The 13253-nt window shown below is 43.6% G+C and overlaps 1 protein-coding gene across 2 annotated transcripts in view; it reads right to left on the minus strand.

Moving 5' to 3' along the window:
• Positions 1–13253, minus strand: part of FAM222B (family with sequence similarity 222 member B) — a 214851-nt gene that overhangs the window by 171459 nt on the left and 30139 nt on the right. Inside the window, exon 2 of one of the 2 annotated variants that reach the window (XM_073616791.1) lies at positions 8228–8321. The exons of the other annotated variant lie outside the window; for it this stretch is intronic. The gene's annotated coding sequence lies outside the window, so the exon portion shown is untranslated. The remainder of the gene's footprint in view (positions 1–8227; positions 8322–13253) is intronic. 2 annotated transcript variants of the gene reach the window in all.

Here is a 13253-nt window from a genome sequence, read left to right on the forward strand (position 1 = left end):
ACCACTGTCCCTGGACAGTAGGGGTGCAACGGATCGTCACCGATCCGTGATCCGAACGGGCCAGGCTGTTCGGATCGGTACACCCGCGATCCGCGGAGCGCTCCGCGGCCTCGGGTTTTAGGAAAGGCCGCGGCTTCGGCCTAGCTCCGGAGCCGCGGCCATCTTGGTACACCCGGCGGCGCTCAGCTGCGTGCTGACGTCATCACCCCGCCCTCAACTCGTGGGTCCGGCGGCTGGCTTGGCGGCGCCGGCTTCTCTTAACAGGTCAGACTAACAGCACTGTAATGTATACAGTGCGGGGGGGCGTGTGGCTGTATTACAGTGGAGGGGGGGGGGGGCGTGTGGCTGTATTACAGTGGGGGGGGGGGGGCGTGTGGCTGTATTACAGTGGAGGGGGGGCGTGTGGCTTTATTACAGTGGAGGGGGGGGGGCGTGTGGCTGTATTACAGTGGGGGGGGGGGCGTGTGGATGTATTACAGTGGGGGGACATGTGGATGTATTACAGTGGGGGGACATGTGGATGTATTACAGTGGGGGGGACATGTGGATGTATTACAGTGGGGGGGACATGTGGATGTATTACAGTGGGGGGGACATGTGGATGTATTACAGTGGGGGGGACATGTGGATGTATTACAGTGGGGGGGACATGTGGATGTATTACAGTGGGGGGGACATGTGGATATATTACAGTGGGGGGGACATGTGGATATATTACAGTGGGGGGAGATGTGGATATATTACAGTGGGGAACATGTGGATATATTACAGTGGGGGAGATGTGGATATATATTTTTTTTGTTGATCCGAAAATGATCCGAAAATGATCCGATCCGTGACTCTGATCCGAGGAACGATCCGAACCGTGATTTTTTTGATCCGTTGCACCCCTACTGGACAGATGTCTTTTCCAGTACTGCTCCTCAACCTGAAATGTTGGCATCTGTCGTTACTACTTTCCAGGCAACTGGTATGAAGGATTTTTCCTTCTGCAGATTCCCGGATAGCGAGCACCAACTTAGGCTCTGGGACACCCTTGGGGACAGCCACATTGGCAAATCTAGAGCTTGAACCATTTTGTTCTAAGTAGACAGGATACTGTTTTGCCACAGTCTCGAATTGAACTGGGCATAGGGAACCGCTTCGAATGAAGCCACCATCTTTCCTAAAGACCTCATGTAAAGGCGAATGGAGGGATCTCTTTTCGACCTGACCATCTGTACCAGCTCTCTTATGGCGTTGATCTTTGCCTCAGGCAAGAACACCTTTTTCTGGGCTGTGTCTATGATCAGACCCAAGTACTCTAGACTTTTTAGCGACTTTAAGGAAGACTTCTCTAGGTTGAGAATTCAACCCAGATTTTTCAGGTATTTGGTTATAATGCGCACACTTTGCTTCAAACGAGCCCCTGACTGGTCTATTAGCAATAGATCATCTAGGTACGCCAAGGCTGTTATGCCCTGTGCTCTTAACCTGGCAAGAGGTGGTGCCAGAACTTCTGTAAACACCTGAGGTGCTGTTAGCCCCCCGGCTACAAACTGAAAATGCTGATGTTCTACCTCGAACCGCAGAAACCTTTGGTGAGTGGGAAATATAGGGACATGCAGATATGCATCCCTGATGTCGATAGACGCCAGAAGTTCTCCTCCTTGTAGGGCAGAAACCAATGACCAGATCGACTTCCTGCGAAAAGAGCGGATCATCAGGAACTGATTTAGATTCTTTAGATCTAGAATGGGTCAGACATCACCATTCAGTTTTGGTACCGTAAAGAGGTTTGAATAAAACCCCAAACCTTGCTCATCTGTGGGGATTTATATGATCACCCCCTAAGCCAGTAATCGGTCTAGTGCCTGAAACAGAGATTGCCTTTTCCCTGGATCTTTGGGAACGTTTGACCTCAGAAAACGAGAAGGTGGAAAGTCCCGAAATTCTAGTTTGTACCCTAGAGTCACCGTGGAGATGACCCATCTGTCCTGAATTTCCTCTAGCCAGACTTCTGAGAACTGCAGAAGTCTTCCCCCCCCACCCTGGTGAGGGGGGGTGGGGGCACCCTTTCATAATGAGGCTTTAGAAATCTGTTTTACAGGTTTCCACCCCCAGGAATTCTTTTGAACCTGGGCCTGACCCTGAGGCTTTCCTCTAGACTCTGACGGCAAAGGCCGTTGCCACTGCCTAGAGGCTGATGCCCCTGGCACAGGAGAAAGAGCCCGCTTAAATGAAGGGCGTTTATTCCTTCTCTTGACTGGCAAAAGAGTACTTTTCCCACTTGAAAACATTTGGATGTATTAGTCCAAATTATCACCAAATAGCCGCTTCCCATAAAAAGGAAAATCAGGCGGGAGCCTTTTGCATCGTGCTTTGGCTGACCAATTTTTTAACCACAGGATCCTACGCATGTGTACCAGCACAAGCGCAAGGCGGGACGCCTGGTGAACAGAATTTTTTAATGGCGTCTATGGCAAAACATAATGCTCTTGGCAGTTCGGCCAAATCCCGGTCTTGTTGTACAGGAACCTCCTTTGCTCTGTGTCCCATGATGTACGATAAAGAAATGTATTTTTCCTAAAATAATAAACATGTTATACTTATCTGCTCTGTGCAACGGTACTGCACAGAACGGGCCCTTACCTTTTCTTCTGGGGGTTCCTCCTCTTCTCGGAGTGCCCCATAGCAAACTAGCTCCAGAGCCAGGCGGTTTGCAGAAGAGTCCTGTGCGTCTTCTGGTCCGTTTCAGGTCCAAATCCAGTCAAAGATTCGGGCCTGATTTGTCCCTGAAACAGAGAACAGGGTCGCACCGGACCCCTGCTGTGAGCCACTCCGGACCCCTGGAGTTTAGCTTTAGTGTGTATCTGATGCCTGTCATCTCACTGCGGCTCGGACACGTTTCGCTCTGTAAGCTACGACTAAGTTCTAAGTGACGTGCATCAAATGGGGGAAGGAGGTTAGTCCAGCACCCAGTGCTGAATTACAAGAACAATGCAAGTAATACAGAGTTTAACTCTTCTTTGCTTTTGTACTTCTTGAGTTGTATGATTCTCCAAAGACTGTACATACATACATACATACATATGTACATATAACCATGAAATAACAATAAAAAAAATGACTGGTCAGTGAATTGATGAGCTCATCATACACAGTAAGCAGATGAGTGCTTATGAACTTTGAAAGAGCGTCTTTCCTTCCAAACATTACCAGGCCTTTAAATTCCAGGACACAAGGGAAAATTCCTGAGCTGCATTTTATCACCCACTTGACATTTCACTGTATTTACCCCAAACCAGCTTACTACATATCACAATTTCACAGTCCACAGGACATAAAAATGACATATTAAGTAGAACTTGATATTGTTGCAGCACACACAGGTTCTGGGTCCTTTATCTGCAGGAAAATTCTACTTGACGTGTTATATGTCTGAGTAGGGAGAAGCGTGATAGCGGGATGGAGGAGCATACAGCCAATAATAATAAGACATCGGGGAGCAGAAACAGTATGATTGATCACCAGCCTCCATAATGACGGCAGATCTCTGGCTCATAATTCTGCAACAGCTATGTCTAATTATGTTACTTAATACAATGTCTCTCAATTACAAAGTTCCCTATAATTATGTGTCAAAAAGAGTTGCGTGGTTATGGCAGTGATAAAACCCTGCTGGCACAGGACTCCTCTACTACTAACACCAGACAGGGGGAAAAGGACAATGCTAAAATTCCTCAAAAATCCAATACTGTCTAATAGAAATGTCAGTCACAGACAATGCAAAAGAATTTTAAAACCTGGGTCAATTATACATTGGAAATATTTTAGCACCCCCACTTCTGAGTAAAGATAAGAGATTCAATTTGCAGTTCACCGTGAATTGGGCTAATCTGATAATATGCAGGCAAGCTGTGATTCGTCTGAATATTTGTGTGGAGCAGAGCATGAATCATTAATCCCGACAAGCAGATTAACGATTTCCGCAATCCGTCACAGATCGCAGAAATTGGCAAACAGATAACTAGGCAAATCAGCAAATTGCAATTCACCTGAAAAGTATCATGGACAATAAGCAGCTGCAAATCAAAGTGATTAGTTCTACTTCTGAAGATAATGGGGATGGTAATTGTCCCCCTCAGCCACTTACGTTTTGCAAAGTGAATGCCAATTGGGAGGTTCTGCATTTCCTCCAATCGCATTGGTATAGCTCAGTATTTAAAGCTGATCTCCAGCTTTTAGTGACCTTTAAATAGTTAATTCAGATCGAGCTTCACCAAACAAACCATTACCTTTACTACTAGATGTGCCCACTATGTGTGCTGTATAAGGGGTATGTAGCCTCTTCTACATGCAGTATACAGCGCTGTGTACCAGCAGAGGGATGGGAACTTCCCATCCCAGTTGCAGAACAAAATCAAGTCAGGATAAGCATTGGTCAATCATTCACAGGGAGCTTTGTGTTGCATGAATGAATACAAATTCTCCTCTGAATGGGAGATTGTGATGTCATCAGCCCACCTCTCCGACTCAAAAGGAAGCTGGATATTCATTTAGGACCCTTTCACACGGGTGCTTTGTTGATCACCAGTGAGCAGGCAGAGGACAGGCCCCATCCACTCCGCTGTGCAGAGCAGACATGGACACAGTCCCGCTCACCTCTATGGGAAAATCGAATGGAAACAGACTACCTGTCTGTTTTCATCTGATCCTATCCAATGCTTCTAATGGATGCAAAATAGGACCACCATCCATCTGGATTTTGCGCATAGGATCGGATCAGATAGCGGCAAATGTCAGCGGACATGTGTCTGCTGACATCCGCCACTCCATAGGGGAGACTGCAAGGTCCAATCAGGACCACATAAAAACTGACGGGCGGACCTGATCGGAAAGCTCGTGTGAAAGTTCCCTTACAGAATGTAAAGCTCCCTGTGAATGGCTAAGCAGCACTCAGTCCAACCCGATTTTGTTCTGGAAGCAGGACGGAAGTTCCCATCCCTCCCATTATACAGCGCTGCAGCTGAGACTACATACAGCTTATACAGTGCACACAGAGGGCACACCTAGTAGTGAAGTAATAGTTGGGATCAAGCTGCTCCAAACAAACTATTTAAATGTCACTAAAAGCTGCAGATCAGGGTAACTACTTTTGTGGGGGAAAAAAATAGTAAAAAAAAAAATAATAAAGCATATACAATTGCTACTCAAGTCATTTTTGTAATTAAATGTTAATAAATTAGACGATAGCAGATTCCAAAGCTGCCCTGATAGCAGATCTGCAGATTTCTCACCATCAGCCAGTCATACAACTTATGCCAGAAGATGTCCCACAGATCCAGCAGGTAGTTAGGCAGATTAAATCCAGCTCAAAAACACAACTGGCATGCATGGATAGAGCATAAAATAGGAACCTCAAAAACGGGGATTTTTAAGGCAACAAAAAGCAAAAATATTTAAAATTTAGATAAATTTATTGATACAAAATTGGTATTAAAATAAAAAGTAAATAAATCACATGAACAAATACATTGAAAAAAGGACAATAAGATATATTACAAATGTGGCAAAGAAATTCCAACGCGTTTCAAAATAATTAAATTTCTTCTTCAGGGATAAACCTTGCCATCATCTGGAAGGCATAAAGGTAACATGAGTATATGTATATACATATTTACAGTACCAAAAAACAATAATGTAAAAAAAAAAAAAAAAAAAAAAAAAAAAAAAAAAAAACACAAGAGAGTGCTTACAGTAATCATGACCGACCCAACGAATTCTCAGTATAGCGACCCCAAACATCCCCCCGTCCGGTTAGTGAAACGTCTTTAATCGTGCAGAAGAGCCCCCAGATATAAAGATCCAAGGAGAGACGCCAAATTCCCCCAAGTGAAAAAACACCTGGGGGGGAGGAGAGTATATGTGCAATCTGGAAAATATATATAAATACGTGTAAATTTATGTATCCTCTATGTAAAACAATCACATTTGCGGAGATCAAAACCAACCTTCTATAAAAAATGATTTGAAATATCTTCAAGTATAAGGAGTTTATTTTCCATGTGTAAACAAGAAGGAAAGTTTTCCTTCCTAGAAAAGAAAAATGATAAAATGTATCAATTAGTATAGAAAGATCTCTCCTTCTCCAAATTGTATCCACAGTGTAATATGGGTAGAGTATGTCATTCAAAGAGGAAGACAAGATGGTAAGAATTAAAGCTTACTGAGTATAGAGTCCACAAGCAGGTCCAAAAAGGACAGAGATCAGTTCCAGATTGCAGCACCAACCCACAGACTGTCCGTTCTCCTCAAAGGGTAGCAGAGAAATGACGCTGGCGGCTCAGGGGCTCCCGGCCTTCTCCTTAAGAGTCAGTGCACCTGTGACGTTTAACAAACGCGGGACAGTGACGTCACTCCGTCAGAGCGGAAGCGGCGCCACTTCCCCCGCTCCATTAATTGATTCATAGAGAGAGACAAGCCGATCCTCCGCCCTGCCCCTCCCGGAAGTCATCAATGACCGGAAGGGTGCCCCTCCCGGAAGTCATCAATGACCGGAAGGGTGCTGTGGAGGAGACATGCATTGCAGACACTAATAAGAAAAGAACACTCACGTGTCCAGAAATAGAGGCAGGCTGTTACTCACGCTCCGCTCATCACTAGATTTCCAAAAAATGGAGATACATGTAAGGACAGGGGCGGGACAATACTGCTGCACAAAAAATCTGCAGCAGATTCCAGGGGGTGCGGGAACATCCTCGATCAGATCCACATGTGTATGGGAGCATGTCAAAAGCAGCTCCCAAACCATTGCGGATCGAGCGGAAATATTTATTGTGCAATACATACCCTGGTCTCAAAAAGATAAGAAATATAGAAATAAAATTGTAATAATGAAGAACAATGTAAGTATGAATGATGCATAAAGGTCAATCACTAAAGAATTATTGAATGTAACTGGACAAGTGGGAAAGAGAAAATATACCACGTGTCCAGTACTGGGGCAGAGACTCATTCATAGGAGGAAAAGAAACCCTCAAAGGGGAGAAATATCCTCCATGGGAGAATAAAGGCCCCCGACACAGAGAACTCCATTAAAAGCCAAACAGTGGCATCCAACGGGGCGCCCTTGGATGGCAATGGAAAGAAAGGGGGTCCTTAGACCAAAGTCAGGGCCCCCCCCACTGTGCCGGGTGCACGATATGACCACATTCCCGAATGGGGAGAGGAGGGGCCGCCATCTAAGGAAAACTGTCTCATCATGAAAACCGAAGCAGAAACATTTGTAAAAACAAAAAACAGAAACATAAGAAATAAAGTCATGGACGAAAGAGGGGAGGGCAGGACAAAAGGCTCTCCCCACCAGTCCATGAGTCATTAATATATGAAAAATAACAGTAGAATATTTATAAATCATATATATATATCAAAAAAACCCCCAATAGACATTTATCATTCCGTATATTAATCCTTGGGCTACATGAGTGTGGAAATAAAGAGATCAGAGATAGGGAAATGGAGAAAAGGGGGAAAGAGGTTCAAGCCATAGAGCTAACAAAGGAGGCAGAGAAGATTAAATTCAGTCTGTTTTGCCAGAGCTAAAGCCTTCAAGGAAAGGTCTGAAACTTTCTGCCTCGTTTAGGCCTGGCGGGGTGGTGGCATCAAGATGTCTAATCCAACGCATTTCGCGTTGCAGAAGAGTCTTATTCCAGTCACCCCCTCGCAGGGGAACATGGACACGATCAACCACCGTGAAATTAACAGATGGCATCCTGTATCCATGTCCCCTGGCTACATGTCTGCCGAGGGGGACATACAAGTTTCCAATTTGCATACTCAGCAAATGTTTGCTGACACGCTGTCTGAATTCTTGTCGGGTTTTGCCGATGTAAAAGGCCCCGCATTGACATTGTGCCATATAGACAACCCCTTGGGTCTGGCAATTAGCAAAGTGTTTTAGTTGAAACTGCTCCCCATTAGGTAGCAAAAATGAGGTCCTCTTCCTTATCACACTGCAGAAGAGCAAGGGGAACCGCAAATCCCCCCCCCCCCAGGGTGTCCCACGGTATATATAATGTCACCACAGTATATAAATGTTGCCACATTTGGGCAGCATTGGAATCTGCCATCTTCTTCTTTTGGGGGGGTCCCCTTTATAGGTGTGCCATTGGCGATGCCATATGGAACTCAAATTACTGTCAAAATTATTATTTATGATTGGATTTAGAACAATTTAAGATCTTACCAGACCCTCCTGGCCACTGTTGCCCACTACCAATTTTCTTTCCACTCAGGAATTGTCCAGGCTACTCATCATTATTGTCCAAGATTGTAAGGTCCTGAGGAAGCAAATATTGAGAAACGTGTTGACCTTTTGATCTCTTGGTGTAACTGTGCTAGCTAGGTGCGGTCCTTATGGGACTTATTATTATTATTATTATACAGGATTTATATAGCGCCAACAGTTTACGTAGCGCTTTAAAACTTGAGGGTAGACCATACAAATACAATACACTTTAATACAGTAGGAATCAGAGGGCCCTGCTCCTTAGAGATTACAATCTAAGAAGGAACGTAAAGAAATACAAGAGGTAATAACCATGGGCGATGTGCTGATTGAGAAGATGTACAGTTGTTAGGTGGGGGCCAGATAGGCTTCTCTGAAGAGATGAGTTTTCAGGGACCTAGATATGGAATGTTTTTTATGCGATTTTAAATTTGTAATAAACTTTGTGTTCATTTTTTTAACATTTATGTGTCTGCCCTCTCTGTACCAGTAAAGTCTAATCATACCTCTTTTTTCCAAGGCCTTTTGTGATTGTGTATTGTGGAATACATTTCAGATAAAACCTAAATTTTACTTCTTGTCCCTAGAATATTTCCAGTATTAGATGTTAAATTACGGTTTAAAATCTGTACAGTACCTATTGTTCTTGGTTAGGTTTGATGATGTTTGTTGTGTAACATGGGCACCTACTTCATGTTGCTTAAATAGGTTTTGGCCCCTAAAACTTTTCAAAACTTTATCTGAATTCAGCCCACCATTTTTGCAAGATCACACTGATTTACAGTGCAAGGACCTATTTAGAAGCAGCGGTGGAGGCTCTGATAAAATTCACCAGAAACTTGCCACACAGCCACATTGTACCTCCCTGGTGTTGGTGCCAATTCCATTCCCACTGTGGATAGAGTTCACAAACATTAAACATGACAGGTTTGCTTTTAGATTCATTGCGAAGCAGTGGAATTTCCACCTATTGGATGAATGAATTAATGTTTGCTGTGAGGTAACATAGTACAGGCATCACCGCAACTGGCAAATACAGCAGCCTCCTCTCCTCTGAAATCTCTCCGACATTCATTCCTAAAGCAACACACAAAGACTTTGATGATCACAGTTGGTGAGGACATGTGAAAACCAACTGTATGATAAGAAATACTGCGTTAGGAAATCTCTGCTAACACAGCAAGGCCTCAAAACACTGCCACTAAGTCCATTATTGTTCAACTTTCTTTGACAGCGATTATCACCCTATCCAGCAAGATTTGAAGTTGCAGGGTTGAGACAAACCATTTAGAAATGACAGGCGTGTCTACAATGGTCAGCTTTTATTTATATAGTTAAAACCTTTATCCCAAAAGGCCAAAAACCAGTTGCTTAAATCGTATAAAAAAAAGTGTTAGCTGGAGTTAGATTTTAATTGTTAATTACTTATGTAAACTCCATCTAAACCAGAGGTTGGCAACCGCAGGCAGCCGATGGGTAGATCGTGAACACATTTCTGCTTTGCCCATCCTTCCCCTCTGCCTCCGCTTCTCAGAGCAGAAGATGCCTCAGTTAACCTTTCAAGTTAATCAGCAAGTGATTAGTTGCTAGGACGCCAGGCAGTCCTAGCAACCAATCACCAGCTTGTTAATATGAAAGTTAACTCCCTCAGCTCCCGTCCTCCGTTCAATACTCTGCTACCTCCTGCTCTCCTGTACACACGCTGTAAGGTAGGGGTGTGCTACCTACACACTGCATTACAGTGGGGGGGGTGTGAAGTGATGGGGGCAGAGGACACTGCTATGGGGGGGCAAAGGACACTGCTATGGGGGGGCAAAGGACACTGCTATGGGGGGGCAAAGGACACTACTGTGAGGGCAGAGCACATTACTGTGAGGGCAGAGTACATTACTGTGGGGGCAGAGTACATTACTGTGGGGGCAGAGTACATTACTGTGGGGGCTGATGTGAAGGGGGCAGAGGGCACTACTGTGACACACTGTTCTTCATACTGTCTTTTTATTGAGGGCTTGATAGTTTTTTTTTTTTTTACTGGGCACCCCTTGCTGCAGTTGCACACGTGCCTCCTCCACATAAAATGCAAGGTTAATAGCCCTGCATTGTATATGATGATGCTGAAGGACCATTCACAGCCTGGCATGCCAGAGGGAAAGGAGAACAGCACTGGAGCCAGCCACATCAGGGGTAAGAGAAGTGATATAGCCACTTTTGCCCCCACCCCCCCAGATCTCACAAGCATTTACCCGTTGCAGGGGGTCAGAATACAATAGTGGGAGAGATCCCTGAATCAACTTCGCTTATGTTGATGCAGGGATCTGTGCGTTTTTATTTTGTTCAAACTCAGTGTATTCCCTGCTCTACTGTGACAACTCCTAAATTTTATATTTTCTATAATTTTCTTCACCAGGGCCAATTGGAAGGGTAAATCTCTCCAGCAGGGACAAAGAAAGCAATTAAAATCTCTCAACCAAGCTGTCAAACCATCAAATGGCTGGTGTCATAATTGATCACATGTGCAGCATCATGGCAGTTGAAGATAAAACAGAGGCCAAGATGGCAGCTTCCTTGGCTGAAAACAATAGGAGGGTTTAGTTTCGCTTTAAAACCAGCTGAGCGCACTTCATAAAATGACAAGTGACAAGCGAGTTATCGGCTATCCCCTGCAGCCAAAATTTAGAGGACACTTTACAGAACCACATGGTGGGTAATTCCTGAAGCCTCCAAATCGGCAACTGCAGTTAAGAATTGCTTAGCTGCTATTCATTTTTGTTCTTGGGTTCAATTTTCAATTTTGACTGGCGTGTACCTTTAATTATTTATTGGCATAAAGAAACCTGCTAGGAGTAACAGCTCCACTTCAGCTCCAGTTATTATAAAGGAACCCCAAGGCACAAAAGGAAATTGAGGTTTCTCCTTTGGATTTATGGGTTCCTCTCTGTAATATTTTTCATAAGCCTTTCACATCGATAATGATCTCCTTGACTTTGATTTATTCTGTGCACCCCTGTTTTAGGAAATGCATGGATACTTTACTCATTGCAATGCCTAAGATTGCATTGTTGTATCTACAACGTACGCCTTTAGGGGAGTGATAGAATAATGAAGAACAGAAATATTTCCTGCATGAGGTGACATTCCGAACATGTGTCTTGGAGCCAAGTCTCCTTTCACCAACACAATGCTGGCCTGAATAGACAAATATTTCAAATTCACACATATGCCACAGTGTACGAGGTTATATTTGACAGAGGCCGGTGCCAGAGAAATAAAAAAAAAAATAGAATAAAATCTGGTACATAACTGTAGTCACCAAAGGTGCCAGTACCTACCAAGAAAACCACCAAACTGCCTCTTTAGGAGAGCCCAGGAATCCATTCAACAAATTCCATCCATCTTCAAAGACCTCTCTTTTCCCCTTTCCCCACTATATTCAATGCTCTGTCTGGTATTGGCTCATTTACACAGGTGTTAAAAATGGAGCATGCAGCATATAGTTTTATATGCAGCAGTACAGAAGTCAATAGGGCCCATTCATATACTATAGCTGCCCTGAATGTTGAGCTGCCTTCAGCAGCTTAAAAAAAAAAAATAGAGCGAAGCTGCGTCCAGATCCACAATTTCTGTGATAATTATATTTGTACATACTATATGAAGCTATATTTATGCTAGTATTTAAAGAGGACTTCCAGGTATAAAAATGTTAAACATAGCTACATTGGTCCAGCTTGGACCATAGTAACTATGCATATCCCCCTCGAAGCTAGAAAACACTGAAGTAGACACACTACTACTCTAGTGATCTACATTTACTCCCCACCTTGTCCAGTCAGAGAATACTGTGCATTCATTCAGAAAAGGCAAAGAACTCTGATTGGCGTCCAAGCGAGCGGCCAACATCCTGCTTTCGGCGTGTAGCTGCTTGGTGCGGTACATGAAGGCCAGTGAAAGCAGCAACAGTATCTACTTCAGTGATTTCCAGCTTCCAGGGGATCGGCCTGGGCCAATCTAACTATGTAAAAAATAAAATTAAAAAACACCTGGAATTCTTCCTTAGTTGGCTGTTGCCACTATCCTAAATGAGTCAGCATGCGCAGAATGACCTTGGCTGATTATAAAAGCTGAATCCATTCTGCACATGAACTGGGCCGACAAGTAAACAATAGTGTTCAATGGCGTTGGTGACTACATTGTTAATATTTACATGTCGGCACTGAGCAGTAATGGTGGCCAATAGAGTAAATATCTAAAGTACACAAGTAAACGTGTATGAACAATGATTGATGCTGGTACTTGTTGCCAGCAAAATCGTATTATTTATCACAGGTACTTATATAGCGCTTAAATAAATAAATGTAGCACTATGTGATAGTAACGTTCAGCCAGGCACTGTGTATGTGGACACGGCGGTGCTACTCTGGAGGTTTATATGTGATTTTAAAAGTTTTTATCTTGTAAGAGCAACTTGTCTGTTTTACATCAGTACCTGCCCTCAAGCAGCTTTCAATCTGATGTCCCTAACTCACATTCATACATAATACACATATTAGGAGCAGTTTAGACAAGAGCCAATTAACCTATCAGCATGTCTTTGGAGTGTCGGAGTACCCAGAAGAAATCCACGCAGACACAGGGAGAACATGCAAACTCCAGGCATTTAGTGCCATTGGTGGGATTCGAACCAGCGATCCTAGTGCTGCAAAGCAGAAGTACTAAGCATTTATCCACTGGGCTGCCCTGTGCAATTTTCTTAAGTACAGTGCATCCGGAAAGTATTCACAGCACTTCACTTTTTCCACATTTTATGATATTACAGCCTTTTTCCAAAATGGATTGAATTCTTTATTTTCCTTTAAAACTCTACAAACAATACCCCGTAATGACAATGTAAAAGAAGTTTATTAGAAATCTTTGCAAATTTATTAAAAATAAAAAAATGAAAAAAATCCCATGTACATAAGTATTCACAGCCTCTGCCATGACACTC

This window comes from Aquarana catesbeiana, linkage group LG02 (assembly GCF_042186555.1).
Source record: "Aquarana catesbeiana isolate 2022-GZ linkage group LG02, ASM4218655v1, whole genome shotgun sequence".
Classification (NCBI taxonomy): Eukaryota; Metazoa; Chordata; class Amphibia; order Anura; family Ranidae; genus Aquarana; species Aquarana catesbeiana.